The sequence below is a fragment of the Lathyrus oleraceus genome, chromosome 5 (genome assembly GCF_024323335.1).
Source record: "Lathyrus oleraceus cultivar Zhongwan6 chromosome 5, CAAS_Psat_ZW6_1.0, whole genome shotgun sequence".
Lineage (NCBI taxonomy): Eukaryota > Viridiplantae > Streptophyta > Magnoliopsida > Fabales > Fabaceae > Lathyrus > Lathyrus oleraceus.
In genome coordinates, this window is record NC_066583.1 from 81,029,095 (window position 1) to 81,046,530 (window position 17,436).

General features: G+C 38.6%; 1 non-coding gene and 1 pseudogene across 1 annotated transcript; one reads left to right on the forward strand and one right to left on the reverse strand.

The window, feature by feature from the left end:
* The first annotated feature begins 3,150 nt into the window (after nucleotides 1-3,150).
* LOC127090276 (small nucleolar RNA R71) lies at nucleotides 3,151-3,257 on the forward strand. The gene has a single exon (XR_007791801.1). It is a non-coding gene; the product is annotated as a small nucleolar RNA R71 (small nucleolar RNA).
* Nucleotides 3,258-13,250: 9,993 nt separating this feature from the next.
* Nucleotides 13,251-13,350, reverse strand: LOC127089199 (uncharacterized; annotated as a pseudogene).
* Nucleotides 13,351-17,436: the final 4,086 nt, after the last annotated feature.

Below are 17,436 nucleotides of genomic sequence, written 5' to 3' on the forward strand. Positions count from 1 at the left end.
GCGAGTAATTCTTTTTCAGTTGTTGCGTAGTTAAGTTGGGCAGCATCTAGGGTTCTACTAGCATAATAAATGGCATGTAACTTTTTATCTTTCCTTTGTCCTAGAACGGATCCAACTGCATAATCACTAGCATCGCACATTATCTCAAAAGGTTCTGACCAATCAGGTGGTTTCATAATGGGTGCAGATACTAATGCTTGCTTTAAAAGATTAAATGCTTCATTACATTTTTCATCAAAAATGAATTCAGCATCTTTCATTAAAAGTCTGGTTAACGGTTTAGTTATTTTGGAGAACTCCTTAATAAAATGCCGGTAGAATCCAGCATGTCCAAGAAAGCATCGGACTTCTCTGATGGTTTTTGGGGTTTTTAGGTTTTCTATAACTTCTATTTTAGCTTTATCTACCTCTATACCTTTTTTAGAAACTATATGTCCTAAAACTATTCCTTCGGTTACCATGAAATGACATTTTTCCCAGTTTAGCACGAGGTTCACCTCCACGCATCTCTCTAGGATTTTCTCAAGGTTAGCAAGACAATTGTGGAAATCAAATCCGCAAACTGAGAAATCATCCATAAACACTTCCATGATACCGTCTAGGTAATCTGCAAAGATTAACATCATGCAGCGTTGGAAAGTAGCTGGGGCATTACAGAGGCCGAACGACATTCGTCTGTAGGCAAAAGTTCCATAAGGGCATGTAAAGGTAGTTTTTTCTTGATCTTTGGGGTGGATAGGTATTTGGAAGAATCCAGAGTATCCATCTAGATAGCAAAAGTAAGAGTGTCTGGCTAGACGCTCCAACATCTGGTCTATAAATGGTAAAGGGAAATGGTCCTTCCTAGTTGCTTTATTTAATTTTATATAATCTATACACATCCGCCATCCTCCTTCTAAACGTTTTGCTACATGTTCGCCTTTATCGTTTTGCACGACTGTGATGCCTCCCTTTTTAGGTACTACATGCACATGGCTCACCCACTTACTATCCGAGATCTGGTAGATTATACCTGCCTCAAGTAACTTAAGAACTTCCTTTTTAACAACATCACTCATTATAGGGTTTATTCTTCTCTGATGTTCCCTAGAGGGGTTTGAATCTTCTTCGAGTGAAATCCGATGCATGCATACGGATGGACTTATACCTTTCAGGTCAAAGATATTATATCCTAAGGCTGAGGGATATCTTCGTAAAACGTCTAAAAGTTGGTTCGTTTCCTTTTGGCTCAAGGTAGCACTGACTATAACTGGACGGTTCATCTTTTCATCGAGGAACTCATATCTCAGGTTCTTAGGCAGTTCCTTAAGTTCTAAGGTTGGTTTCTTAGGGCATGGCATAGGATCTGGGGTAAGGGATAAACATTCATAAAGGTTATCATCGATGTAGGGTTTCTTTAAGTCATCATCTTCCCTTATGAGAGTTGATGGTAACTTAATTGTTTTTATAATTTCTTTTTGTTCTAATTCTCTAACACATTCATCAATGATGTCTAAGGCATAACACGAGTCTCCCATCATAGGTGCCATAAGAAATTTCGAAAGTATAAATTCTATTTTCTCGTCACCTACCTCAAATGTCAACTTTCCTTTCTTGACATATATTATTGCTCCTGCAGTCGATAAGAATGGTCTACCTAGAAGGATTGGTATATCATTTTCCTCTTTGATGTCCATGACAACAAAATCAGTAGGGATAAATAACTGACCTATCCTAACAGGAACATCTTCTAAAATGCCTATCGAATATTTAACAGATCTATCGGCTAATTGAAGTGACATCTTAATGGGCTGTAATTCTCCTAAGTTTAACCTCTCACAAACTGCTAAAGGCATTAGGCTCACACTAGCTCCTAAGTCTATAAAAGCTTTTTCAATGACATGATTACCCAAAAGGCAAGGAATGGAGAAATTTCCAGGATCTTTATCTTTCTTTGCTAATTTGTCCTCGGAAATAGCATTACATTCCAAAGGCTTCGGATCGTCAAGTCTACGTTTGTTGGTAAGGATGTCTTTGAGAAACTTTGCATAAGAAGGTATTTGGGTGATGGCTTATGTGAAAGGGATTTCTACATGAAGTTTTTCTATAACTTTAATAAATTTTTGATACTGTTTATTGATCTGGGTTTGTTTGAGTCTTTGCGGATATGGTATAAGTGGTTTATATGGCGGGGGTGGTACATAAGTTTTATCTTTAGGTTCTTCTCCTTTTTCTCGACCTTCCTGGTTTTCAGATTCCTCTGGTTCCTTTACTTCGTCCGCGAGTTTGGTACATTCCTTAGAAGTTTCGGGTTCACTCAATCTAGGGTTTGGTGGCTCATCATAAGCGTTCCCACTTTGTAGGGTAATGGCATTGGCTTGTCCTCTCGGATTTTGTTGAGGTTGTCCAGGGAATTGTCCTCCAGGTGTAGTTTGAGGGGCTTGGTTTAAAGCTACCTGAGAGATCTGGGTTTCAAGCATCTTGGTATGAGTAACTATTTGGTCAACCTTGGTTCCTAAGTGAGTAATCAATTCGTTAACATGAATGTTTTGGTTCATGAACTCCTTGTTTTGTTGGGTTTGAGCGGTGATAAAATTTTCCATAATTTTCTCAAGGCTCGGCTTTGGTGGTATCGGTTGCATAGGTTGATTTGATCTTGGGGCTTGATAACTAGGTCTCGGGGGTGCATTATTTTGAATAGGGTTATTGTTTTTATAGGAGAAGTTCGGGTGATTCCTCCATCCAGGGTTATAGGTATTCGAGTATGGGTTCCCTTGGGTGTAGTTCACTTGCTCAGAGTGGGTTTCATTTAATAGACTGCATTCTGCAGATTGGTGTCGTTTGGTTCCACATATCTCACAATCTGACGAAACTGCGGCTACAGTATTCGGGTTTATGCACATATGCTCGACTTTGAGGGCTAATGCGTCCATTTTAGCTTGCATCATGTCTATAGAGCTTAGTTCATGCACTCCTCCTTGGGCTTCCTTCTTCTCAACCGTCGCTCGTTCGACTCCCCATGATTGATGGTTTTGAGCCATATCTTCGATGAAGGCACTAACTTCAGGATAAGGTTTGTTCATCAGAGCACCGCTTGCGGCAGCGTCGATGGTCATCTTGGTGTTGTAATGAAGTCCATTATAGAAGGTTTGAATGATTAACCAATTTTCTAAACCATGATGTGGGCATGCTCGTAACAACTCTTTATATCTCTCCCAAGCTTCGAACAGCGATTCTCCTTGGTTTTGGGTAAATCTAGTTATATGGTTTCGAAGAATGGCGGTCTTACTCGGGGGAAAATATCTAGCAAGAAAAACTCTTCTAAGGTTATCCCAAGTCGTAATGGAATTGGGTGGAAGGGAATCTAACCATGATAGGGCTTTATCTCGGAGGGAAAAAGGAAATAATCTTAAACGTATTGCCTCAGGAGAAGCTCCATTGGTTTTAAAAGTGTCTGCTAATTGAAGAAATATTTTTAAATGTTGGTTTGGGTTCTCAGTAGCGAGACCTGCGAATTGTCTCTGTTGCACTAGTTGCAACAGGGATGGTTTAAGTTCAAAATTATTAGCTGGAGTTGGGTTTACTATACTAGAACTAGATTCTTCGTTAGATGGTTGAGCGAAGTCCTTAAGAGGTCTTTGGTTTTGATCTTCGGCCATAGCTCTCTTAATTCTATGAAAGAATAAACGTACGCGAGCGTAACGTTCAGGTTCCGTCAGAGGGTATACTAAGCTTAAACTTCCGGTGCTGCGAGTTCTTCGCATTGACCGGTGGGAAATAGCCTAAGTCTAAACGATATAACAACAAGAAAATGAAATTTGACGAAATTGGTCCCCGGCAACGGCGCCAAAAACTTGATGCGGTGTTTCGCAAGTATACGAACGCGTCAGAGTAATATAAAAGATTGTCTAATCCACAGAGACCAAGTGTCAATCTATCGTTATCTGTCGTTATGGTGTTTATCAAAGGCAATCGAAATAGGTGTTTTTGGAGTGTGCAATGAAAAGTAAAGTATTGAAATAAAGATATAATTAATAAAGACAGGGTCGAATGTAATTCACGTAATTAATTAATAATCCAAGTACTTGCTAATAGAGCTACTTATAGGCAATGTTTCCTACTTTGAAAAGAACTAATTTAATAGGAACTGTCGCTTTCGCGTATTCAGAACCGAGTTGTACTCCCTAATCAAACCCTCTTATTGTCACTTATAAAAAGGCGCACATTGCGTTAGAGTAGTAAACCTATTTTTAAGAAATATAGTATCTTGACTAAGTTGAAAAGTATTATAACCTGGATTTCTTAACCAAAAGAGGTTCTTACGAACCAGACTCTAAACTTATAAACGTGTCCGAAAATAGTTTTAAAATCTCTTTTCTTCTTAATGTTAAAATCTCCTAATGAACTAAACAAAGCGCTTTCGCTGTTTTTGAAATAGTTAAAATCAATTAAGTTTAAAAAGACGTTGGATGGCTTTTGATCTTAGCCAACGGAATTGAAGTGAGGGAAAACTTAAGTTGAAAGTTAAAATAGCCCTTTAAGTGTTTCTACGAACAATTGTACGGATTACTGGTTCAATTACGATCCTTACATTCTAACCTTATAAATTTAGCTAGACATGGTAAAGTAAAAGTGCATTAAAATAAATAAAAGTAGTGCGTGTGCGGAAAGTAAATAATTTAAAGCGAGTGCGGAAAGTAAATAATTTAAAGCGAGTGCGGAAAATAAATAATTTAAAGCGAGTGCGAGGAAATAAATAATTTAAAGCGAGTGCGAGGAAATAAATAATTTAAAGCGAGTGCGAGGAAATAAATAATTTAAAGCGAGTGCGAGGAAAATAAATAAAGTAAAGCGAGTGCGGGAAAATAAATAAAGTAAAGCGAGTGCGGGAAAATAAATAAGATAAAGACAAGTAATAAAAACCTGCTCCAATCGGAGGGTTGAATAAATTGCAAAGCGGAAATGAAAATGGCGGCAGGATTAACTTCCTTCCAAAGTGCTCCAAACTCAATTACAGACTCTATCACAGACTTGATTACACAAAGTGATTTGCCCCTTAGGGTGATTAGCTCGAATTAACTGATGCTCAAAGTGATTTGCCCCTGACTAGACTTCTTTCACTCTATCAAGTTCCTCAACTGTATTTGGCATTTCTTTGATGCTAAGTGTTGACTCGCAAATAAGATTGTTCATTCAAAAATGGTAATTTTAATGCAATGTTTATGCAAAAATTTGAACTCAAAGTTTATTGATATGAATGGGTGAAATACAGTGAACAAGTCGTTGATAAGAACACAATTGTGATCAAGTCGTTCACAGTATGCAAGTTGGTGCCATCACATGATTAACAAAAATCGTTTGGAGTCAGGTTAACACAACCTTGTTATAGTGTGCTTTCAAAATAAACCCTGCCTCAATTAGGTCTTTTAAGGGTTGTAACGTGGTCTGGTTCACAGTTTTTTTTTGAAACAAAAGGACATAAGGCTCAAAATTTATTTTTACCCACCCCTTCTTCTTGATGATCTCCAGTTCCGATGTTCAGTTAATTCAATACACGCATTCGACTTCCAAGAGGGTTCAAAGGTGTGATGAGGATTCAAGACGAATTTTCTTGAAATGGCAGTCACCTTATTTTTTTGTTTTGTTGAGGATTTTGGTGACCTCTTTTGATTGATTTTCTTTATCCCTAATTTTGCCTGGACCGCTTCTCTGAAGCTTTTGGTCCATCAGGATGCCCTAACTTTTGCCTAAGTCATTTCGTGGTATTTGATTTAGCGGGCCTTTTTTATTTTTTAAAGGTATTGACTGCCACATTATTGGTGGATAAGGATCAACCAACACTAATTTTAGCTTTTCTTAACTTCTTCGACACTTTAACATGTGCGCGAAGGATAACATGTGTTTGAACCTAACTAGAGGGTGTTCATATGGACGATTTTTTTGAAAGATCGAATGCATGATCAAACTATCTGAACACAACTACCCTGCCCCAGGTTAAGATTAAGGGTTTTAGATTCGAAATAAACACCAAATTCTAGGCTCAAAGTGGTTGTCTAGGGATTAACTCCTTATCACTCCAGTGTTTGGGGATTTGAAACAATGCCTTACATCATCGACAAGGTTTTACTCAAAAGCATACCGCAACAATTTCAGGTGTTTCGTTTTCATCATCCTCCTTCCAATCTTTGTTAACACAACGGTTTGATAAAGAAAAGTGAATGAGAGGAGTGTTTTAATTTTTAACATAAATGAAAAACGAGTGAATACGAATGGATTAATTCAAAAGATGCATAAACATTTCATTAATCTTACCAATTCAAAGAAAACAATAATGCTTAAAAGCAATTAACAATCAACATGCAAGGAAACTACAAAAGAAATGCTGAAACAACCAAATGATTGCCAGCTTTAGGGAATTGACTTCTTCAGACTTGAAGGTTTGGATCAACAAGCTTTTTGACATTGGCATGATGATCTTCCAATTCTTTTCCTTTAATCTCATCGTTGAACGCAACCTTCTTGAATCCACTACTCACTTCTCCTTTTCTTTCATTGGTATGGGTCATGACATTGGAAATCCAAGGCGGTATCTCAACGCTCTTACCAGGAAACAATGATAGCTCATTAGCCATATCCCTGACATCTTCCTTGTGGAACAAAACCTTGAGGGTTTTCAAGGGTCCTTTCCCTTTCTCATTACCTGGCCCAGAAATCAAGGTATATGTACTTGAGCCTTCCTCCTTGAGTGTTGGTGACCTTATGTCAATCAATCCTTGCAGCTTGAGCGTAAAACTCTTGCACTCCTCGATGGAGTGCCCCATTGTTCCGGTATGGTAGCCGCACTTGATCTTCGGGTGATCTTCTTCAAAAACTAAGCTCTTTTTGTTAATCAGTCCCCGTACCAAGGCTTTTAGCGCTAAGCAAGAATCCAGGTCATGTCCCAATGCCCCTTTATGGAATTCACATGTCGCATTTGGATTGTACCATGGCAGGTATGGTGACACAGGTGTGAGAGCTCGAGGGGTCACCAAAGCATTTTGGATCAGCTGCGGATAGAGCTTGCTATATGGCACCGGAATCAAGTCATTGTGATCCTTGTTCCTCTTGTTCTGATTTTGATTTTTGTTCTGAACCTGGCTTTGGTGACTCTGAGGAGCAATAACCAGAGGATGTTGATGATGACGTCTTGAGGGAGGTCTATATATTGGTAAATGAGGAGTTGCCACATAGAATTTCCCTTGACTTGGGGTAACACCAGATGGATGTGGAGTAATAGCTCTCTTTGTTGCAACAGCGTATATTGGGTGACCCTCTTTTCCCACCAAGACTTGCAGGGTTTCCAAGACCCATCTCATTTGGCTCTTCAAAAGATTAAGTTCCTCATTCAGTGCTTCTTGGCTTTTCCTTAGCTCGTCCATCATCTCCTGAGACATGGTTCTTTGTCCTAAATGCGTGTTGAGAATCACTTTGCTGATCACGGACAAAGGATGGATGAGTTTTTTTGTATTTTGTCTGGAAAATGACATGCGTTATGATGAGATGCAGATGCAATGAAATGTGAATGAATGCAATGCAAGCCGTGCATATTTGTGTTTTTTCTTCAATACACGGGTTCAAGAGTCCGAGGTACTGATAAATTTGATTGCTTTTCCAAAACGGGGTTCTCACCGGGTATGATCTAGGGCTTTGTCACAAAGGATCCCCAGAGTCATTGATTCACAAGAATGTTCGACGCTTACGGGAAATACTTTCCGGTCGTCAACTCCATCAAGGGAATCTATTCTGGGTGAGGTTCTCGTACCGACCCTTACGAAGAATTCACTTCGGGAGTCCGTACTACGCAACCATCGACTGGGTTCTAGACAGGGTACTCAGAGTCATGGATTCAAAAGACTGTTTGACGCTTACGGAAAATACTTTCCGGTCATCAACTCCGTCTAGGGAATCTATTCTGAGCGAGGTTCTCGTATCGATTCTTACGAAGTATTCACCTCGGGAATCCATACTACACAACCATCATTTCTAGTTGGCCAAAGTTTCAATGTTCTAAAAGGTTCTTAGAGTCATGGACCCCTTTGAAACATCGAAGCTTACGAGGTATACACCTCGGGCGACAATATTTGCAAAAGAATCTACTCTAAGTGAGGTTCTCGTACCGACTCTTACGAAGTATCCACCTCAGGAGTCCGTACTACTCAACCATCATCCTATCTTATGTTGTTTTTTTTTCCAGACTCGGGTGTAGAGTCTTTCCCACATGGTTTGCAATCAAGATCCAAGTGCCCAACACGGTGGAACCAATATACAACAAATATCAATATAACAATAAAGATATTAAAAAGCAATACATAATGGAAAAGCCACATAATTAAACAAACAAAGGCACATAGACGTCCTAACTAGGCTTGACTCACTTAGGGACTGTCTGTCCCCAGCAGAGTCGCCATCTATCGCACCTCGAAAAATGGGGATACGACTTCAAAGCGAAGCGCGATCGCACGCTCGCAATGATGGACTGAACAGAGTCGCCACCGAACTTTATTTATTCCTAAAAAGGAAAGGGGAAATATCGATAAAACCCAAGACAAAACGACAATGATTATTGGTCGTCGCAACCAAATCAGGGTTCGGGAGTCGATTACGCAAGGGGAAGGTATTAGCACCCCTCACGTCCGTTGTACTCAATGGGAACCGTTAGGTCAGTTGTGTGCATTAATATTAGTTTGAAATGTTAGGCTTTTCAATTTATTAGGTGGGAAAGAAAGAATAAAAGAGGGGAAAAATGTTTTTGGATTTTTGACGAAGGACTAAACCTAAGTTTTTTATTAGTGGGCCTGACAAGATTTACAAATCCTGCTCCTACGTATCTCAAAAGAGAAATCAAGGCTTACGTAGTTCTGGGTAGAAAAATGTTTGTTTGTTGGTCGATTTTAGCGAAAGCTATATTGTATTAATCGACGAAAACATTGTTTTACCCAAAACAGATGAGGAGTGGACGCATACCACACATCGAACGGATTTATAAATCTACATTCGAAAAAGCGTCATTTATCTCTACTCAACAATCGTGGCCGAAACATTGTTTTGTATCACTTAAGACAATATATCTTCCATTTATGAAAAAAAGTTTTTTGATTAATCGCACGGCGGCGAGAAAAGAGTTTGATCGGTTGGATGTATTTTGAGTGATGACGAGAACTTGGATGAGCGAGATATATATCTCGAATCCTAGCCTCAGGAGTGCACGGTATACACCATGTTCTATTTCCATCTTTATTGAAAGAAGTTAAGATAGGAATTAAGTATTTTTTTGGAATTTGATTGAGAAAGGGTTTGAAGAAACCGCATTGACAGTTTTAGAAGATGGCGAGAGTTAAGATTGGCGAGGCATACGTCTCGAATCTTAATCTCAGGAGTGCATGGTATACACCATGTTCCATTTCCACCTTTATTGAAAAAGTGTTAAATAAGATTTAGGTATCTTAGATTTGATTGAGAAAGGGTTTGACGAAACCACATTGACAATTTTAAATGATGGCGAGAACTAAGATAGGCGAGGCATACGTCTCGAATCTTAACCTCAGAAGTGCACGGTATACACCATGTTCCATTTCCACCTTTATTGAAAGAGTGTTAAATAAGAATTAGGTATTTTGAGTTTTTGTTGTGAAAAATGACTTGACACTAGATCAAGTATTGATGGACATTCAAAAGGAATTTGAATGAATGTTTGAGAGAGCAAAGTGGATAAATTTGGATGATGGCGAGAGCTAGGATTGGCGAGATATACATCTCGAATCTTAGTCTCAGGAGTGCGTGGTATACACCATGTTCCACTTCCATCTTATTGAAAAGGTCTTAACTATAGATTAATATTTTTTGAGTTTTTATTAGAAAAAATGGCTTGACGTTGAATCAAGCGTTTGATGAAAGTTTGAAAGAAATGGAATGGAATAGGAGGGAGAAATGACTTGATTTGTTTATTGAGAAAATACTCGACGTTGGATCGAGTCATTATTTTTGATCTTTTGGAAATGGTTGGTTTTATTCTTGTGTTAATAGCTAAACTAAACAGTCGAGCAAATAAAGAAATAAAACAGTACAAAATTATTACACATCGGGGGAGTGGGGTACATCTTGTTTAAATGGGGATTCAAAAATCATGAAATAATTAAATCGGGCCCAAACAACAAATAATGCAATGCATGAGTGTAAGTGCAAGAGAACCGACTCATTGTAAGAAAACCTAAGAGTAAGCTATGTGAGGTTGAAGGCGATGCTTAAAAGCAATCGACTTATAAGGGTGTGGGAATGGGCTCGACATTGAATCGAGAAAAATATGATTTTAATAGTTTAGAATGGTTTTGAATGAATGATGAAATTAAAAGAAAGCAGATATGTGTTATTAAACAATAATAAAAACTATGAGTATAGGAGAAATTAATATAAAACATAAACATGAAAAAAATGCCAAAAGAAATAAAATGCCAAATACGGGTATCAAACCCACTCCACTAAAGACTATGAAACTACCCTCTCCCCACTAGGCAATTTATAATTAGTTATTATTTACAACAACCATTTGAGTATATAAACCAGAAAGGATTGGAACAAAAATATTAAAAAATAAAAAAACTAAAATAATAATAAAAGATCTGTTGGATTACCCAAAAGAAACCCAGCCGCCTGACTGTTGGGTTCTAGAGGTTAATGGATTGGGAACTCTAAACAAAATTAACAATCATTAATATACACTATATAAAAAAAAGGGAATACTAAACATATTACATTTTTTATGGTTTTTTAATAACTTAAAGGTTTGTTTGGTTTATGATAACACGAAATTATATCGCTTTTTAAGACTTAATTCAATTAAATTATTTTATCATTTACGCTAGTTCATCTCATTTTATCAGATATTATGCAGTATTCCTCTTCTATTTATATCAGGTACCCATTTTGAAGCAAAAGTGAAAAAGGGAAGAAAAGGAGGTGTAAAAAGGAACAAAAAGGAGAGAAAAGGAACCAAAGGCCAAAGCCCAGCCCAAAGCGCACAAGTCACCAATGCTGTGCCTGTGACGGACGTCACAGGACGCGTGACGAGCGTCACGCGAAGTAGCCTTGTGACGGACGTCACACATGGTGTGACGAGCGTCACACCAGTCCACTAGCTTTTTGGCGCAAGTTACGCTCTCAGAGGAATGGAAGTAACGTTGAGGACTTCGTGTCCTATTCCCAAGCCGTGAATTTAGCACGCTGAAGACTCGTGGAAAAGAAGAAAAAGGCAGTTAGTAGCACTACTATAAATAGCTACCCTAATCCCTCTCGTTTGCTCTCCTCTCTTTGCCGTTACACACACCGAAGCTCCGCCGATTTTCTGTTCAAGCTTTTGCTTATTTTTCTTTTTCCAGCAGAATTAATATTGTTTATTTTATTTATTTCTTTTGCAAGTTTTAGTTTCTTTTTCCCTTGCAATTTATCTTCCCCGTCTTTAGCTTTTAGATATTTTTCGCGTAGTAGTTTCTACACCGGAAACTACTGTGCAACTTTATACCGGATTTAACCTTACGTTATATTCGAGTTTTATTTCCTTGATTTATTTTACTGTTTAATTGAAGAATCCAAGAACAAATCCTACCGGCTTGTGGTGGAGTGTTCAAGACCATTGTATTACGCATTCAGGTTCTTTAATTGTTATTTAATTTTTTATGTTTTATCCTATTGTTTATTCATATTGCCTGCCTGGAATGAGTCTGTTTATGCATGATATAAATTCTTATTTATTTAGCATGTCTGGCTAATTTGCCTAGGTATCGGTATGTAAAGTAAGCAGAATAAGGGGTCGAGACTGAGTCGGTCTATCTAAACTTAAAATCAAAATCAATCTTTTCATGGTCTCAACTTACAGGTTTAATAACAAGATTTTTTACCAAAGTAAAAGACATAAAGAAGTTAGAATCAATAGAGCGAGAGTTTGAGATTTTAACTGGACAGTGTAAGTTAGGCATTAATTCTAGATCAGGGCGAGAGCAAGTTTTAGAGTTAATTAAATTCTGACCTTTTCCAAAAAGTATTTTTAAAGATCGAATGTGAGGACGAGAGTTAAGCATTTGGATTTAATTGTATAACCTAAGTCAACAGAGCGAGAGTTTGAGATAAGGGTGTTTAAAACGGTCAGTATTTTCTTAAAAAGAGTTTCTGCAACTTTATTGTTTTCAAAATATGGTTTTTGACTTAATTATAAGTGACAGCAACATTAATATAAAATCATGGTTTATTCAACAGAGCGAGAGTTTGAGATAGAACCTTTAACCAATAAAGTTAACCGAAACGATTCATTTTAAAACCAAGAAACCGACAAAGACTTGATTCCCTAGTTTTGACGAACTACATACCGATATCCGTTTTATTGATATTTAATCTAGATATTAGTTTAGCTCTTAGTTTTTCCCCAAGCAATCAAACATTTTCACCTTAGATTTACGTAGTAACTTTAGATAACGGTACATCGATTCATAAGTCCCTGTGGGATCGATATCTTTTAAAACTACGCGATAGAACTGTGCACTTGCAGTTTGTATCCCATTCTCGACTCACACAGTCGAGCGATCAAGTTTTTGGCGCCGTTGCCGGGGACTTTTATTCAATCGATATCGTAACTCTTCCGTTACGCTGTAGAGACTAAGGTTTCTTTTTCCTTCTATTCTTTCTTTCGTTGATTTGTATGCCACGCACTCGCTCTCAAGGCGAACCGCTCTATTTACGAATCAACGATATCGAACTATATCTCCGAGTCTTACGACGAATTCGGGAATATCGTGCTGAAAACAATCTCCCTCCTATAAACCTTCCTGATATCAAAAACATTTTTCCTTCTTTAACCGAGATGGCAGAACCAGCTCGTGCTCTTAGAGATTACGCCGCTCCATCGCAAGATGAACCGCATTCAAGTATTGCTCCGCCCGCAATAGAAGCAAACAACTTTGAACTTAAACCTTCGTTGTTGCAGGCTGTGCAACAGAACCAATTCTCTGGAAATCTTACCGAAGATCCAAACCTTCATTTATCCGTATTTGTCCAATACGCTGATACTGTTAAAGCTAATGGTGTCACTTCAGAGGCAATTCGACTTCGTCTTTTTCCTTTCTCATTAAGAGATAGCGCTAGAAGATGGCTTCAATCTCTTCCTTCCAACTCAGTCACCACCTGGAACGAGTTGAAGAAAGTTTTTCTTGCCCGATATTTTCCGCCAAGCAAAACAGCTATGTTAAGAGCCCAGATAAACGGATTTAAACAGAAAGACAACGAGTCTCTTTTCGAAGCATGGGAAAGATACAAAGACATGATGAGACTTTGCCCACACCATGGTTTGGAAGACTGGTTAGTAATTCACACATTTTATAATGGTCTCTTATACAATACAAGGTTAACAATAGACGCCGCTGCAGGTGGTGCACTAATGAACAAACCTTATGCTGATGCTTACCAGCTTATCGAGAGCATGGCCCAAAACCACTATCAGTGGGGAACCGAACGAACAACAGTGGAAAAACCTCAACCGAAAACTGGCATGTACGAGATAAGTAACCTTGATCACGTTAATGCAAAAGTGGATGCTTTGGTCCAGAAAATTGAAAGTTTAAACGTATCACCACCAACCGCCGTGGTTGCTATAACTCAGAATTGCGAGGTCTGTGGAATCCAAGGCCACACTCCTGCGGAATGTCAACTCTTGACTGGAATCCAAGCAGAGCAAGTAAACTATGCTCAAGGAAGCCCCTATTCGAATACCTATAACCCAAATTGGAAGAACCATCCAAACTTTTCATATAAGAGTAATAATGCTTTATACGCACCTGGACAGTCTCCGAATCAAACCCCATCTGTACCCCCGGGATATCAGAAACCAAATCCTAACAATAATACCCCTAGAAAATCCAACTTGGAAATCATGATGGAAAACTTTATAGCTTCCCAACAACAAACCAATAAAGATTTCTTAAACCAGAACATACACACTGGCGAACAACTTAAACAACTAGCAAGCAAAGTAGATGCCTTGGCTACCCATAACAAAATGTTAGAAACACAAATATCTCAAGTAGCTCAACAACAAGCACCTACTGCTGCACCAACTGGTACATTCCCTGGACAGCCCCAACCTAATCCGAGAAGCCAAGCTCATGCAATTATATTAAGAAGTGGAACGGAAGTGGAAGGACCGTCTGATCCAAGGATAGAAAACCAAGACCCTAAGAAATCTACTGAGGAAAGTGAACCTAAGGAAAAGGAAGAGAGTAATAAGGATACCCTAGAAAAGAAGGAACCTTATGTACCTCCACCACCTTACAAACCACCTATACCTTACCCTCAAAGGCTTGTTAAAACCAAAGATGTAGGTCAATTTAGAAAATTTGTTGATCTCCTTAAACAATTAAACGTTACAATTCCGTTTACCGAAGCTATTACGCAGATGCCCTCATATGCTAAATTCTTAAAAGAAATTCTTTCTAATAAAAGGAAACTTGAGGATAGTGAAACCGTTACACTCCCTGCCGAATGTAGCGCTATAATCCAAAACATGCCTCCTAAACTCAAGGATCCGGGTAGCTTCTCTATACCCTGTCACATAGGAAAATTTGTCATCGACAAAGCCTTATGCGATTTAGGAGCCGGAATTAGCGTTATGCCTTTATCCATATGTAAGAAACTGGAAATGGGAGAATTAAGACCGACCAAAATGTCTGTGCAATTAGCAGATCGTTCCATCAAATATCCTGTAGGAATCCTTGAAAACGTTCCCGTACGCATAGGTCAGTTTTACATTCCCACTGACTTCACAATTATGGACATTAGAGAAGATGATACTACACCTATTATACTAGGAAGACCATTCTTAGCAACTGCCGGTGCAATCATAGACGTAAAACGAGGAAGACTCACCTTCGAAGTAGGTGAAGAGAAAATTGAATTCATTCTTTCCCAATTCTTGAAAGCACCTGCAATAGAAGATACATGTTACTTCATGGATATCATCGATGAATGCATAAAAGAAGCAGAGTCAGGAGAAGACAAATCATCAAACTATCTTTTAGAAGACAAATCTAAACAATGCTTAGCAATAACACCGGACCCTACGCAGTGTCTTAACAAACCAACCCCTGATTTGAAAACACTTCCCAAGAATCTGAGATATGAATTCCTAGACTTAGAACTTGAACGACCTGTGATAGTCAATGCAGATCTAGGAAGACTCGAAACAGAAAAACTCCTACATATCTTAAGAAAATATCCAACCGCACTAGGATACCACATAACCGATCTTAAAGGAATAAGCCCTTCTATTTGTATGCACCGCATCATGTTAGAAGAAGACGGTAAAACCTCTAGGGAACACCAGAGAAGACTAAATCCGATCCTAAGTGAGGTAGTAAAGAAAGAAATAACCAAGTTATTGGAAGCAGGTATTATATATCCTATATCTGATAGCAAATGGGTCAGTCCTGTACACGTTGTACCAAAGAAAGGAGGCATAACCGTTATTGAAAACGAAAAAGGAGAAACTATAACTAAACGAATCGAATCGGGATGGAGAATGTGCATTGATTATAGGAAACTAAACAAAGCAACCCGAAAGGATCATTTCCCTTTACCATTCATTGACCAAATGTTAGAACGATTAGCTAAACATTCACATTTCTGTTATTTAGACGGTTATTCAGGCTTCTTTCAAATACCAATTCACCCTGATGACCAAGAAAAGACAACATTCACATGCCCTTTTGGTACCTTCGCTTATAGACGAATGCCGTTTGGTCTGTGTAATGCCCCTGCAACTTTTCAAAGATGCATGATGGCGATTTTCGCCGACTTTCTCGAAAACATCATGGAAGTATTCATGGATGACTTTTCTGTATACGGACAAAGTTTCGAAGAATGCCTTAAAAACCTGGAAAGAGTTCTTGAACGATGTGTAAAAGTAAACTTAGTACTTAATTGGGAAAAGTGCCACTTTATGGTACAAGAAGGAATTGTTTTGGGACACATCATCTCGAACAGAGGAATTGAAGTAGACAAAGCCAAAATAGAGGTAATCGAAAATCTTCAACCCCCAAGAACCGTGAGAGAAGTACGAAGCTTTTTAGGACACGCCGGTTTCTTCCGACGATTCATCAAAGACTTCTCTAAGATAACTAAACCCTTAACCGGACTATTAATGAAAGATGCTGAATTCATATTCGACGATAACTGTTTAAAAGCATTTCAAACTCTTAAACAAGCATTGATCTCCGCACCCATTATGCAGACACCAGACTGGAATGAACCATTCGAGATAATGTGCGATGCCAGTGATTATGCTGTAGGTGCTGTTTTAGGACAAAGAAAGGATAAAAAGCTTCATGTTATATATTACGCTAGCAGAACCCTGGATGAAGCACAGATGAATTATGCCACAACCGAGAAAGAACTCCTAGCAGTAGTATTTGCGCTAGATAAATTTCGTTCTTACTTGGTAGGAGCCAAAATAATAGTTTACACCGATCACGCTGCTATCAGGTACCTTCTAACAAAAAAGGATGCTAAACCTAGACTCCTAAGATGGATCTTGTTACTACAAGAATTCGACTTAGAAATCAAGGACAAGAAAGGAACTGAGAACGTAGTAGCAGACCACCTCTCTAGACTTGAGAACCTTGAACCAGAAAGAACATCCATTAATGATGATTTCTCGTATGATAAACTCATAGCTACTTTGGAAGAGAACAACTCCGACATGCAAGTAGAAACCACCTTAGCTATATCTGTCATACCATGGTACGCTGATCTAGTCAATTATTTAGCTGCCGGAATAGTTCCACCTACTTTATCTTACCAGCAGAAGAAACGATTCTTCCACGACATAAAACACTATTACTGGGATGATCCCTTACTTTTCAAAAGAGGCCCCGATGGTATTTTCCGTCGATGTGTACCCGAAGAGGAGGTAGAAAATATAATCCAACACTGTCACTCTGCGCCTTATGGTGGACACACAAGTACATCCAAGACCTGCTCTAAAATCCTACAAGCTGGCTTTTATTGGCCAACTATATGGAAGGACGTACATGCGGCTATTAAGGAGTGTGACAGATGTCAACGCACGGGAAACATATCTAGACGTGACGAGATGCCACAAAAAGGTATTTTGGAAGTAGAGATTTTTGACGTGTGGGGAATAGACTTCATGGGACCGTTTCCATCCTCCTTCGGTAATAAGTACATACTCGTGGCGGTTGACTACGTATCAAAGTGGATCGAAGCTATAGCTTCTCCAACTAATGACACCCGAGTAGTAACTAGACTCTTTAAAAACATAATATTTCCGAGATTTGGCATCCCAAGGATAGTAGTCAGTGATGGTGGATCGCACTTCATATCCAAGGTACTCGAAAAACTACTACTTAAATATGGAGTGAG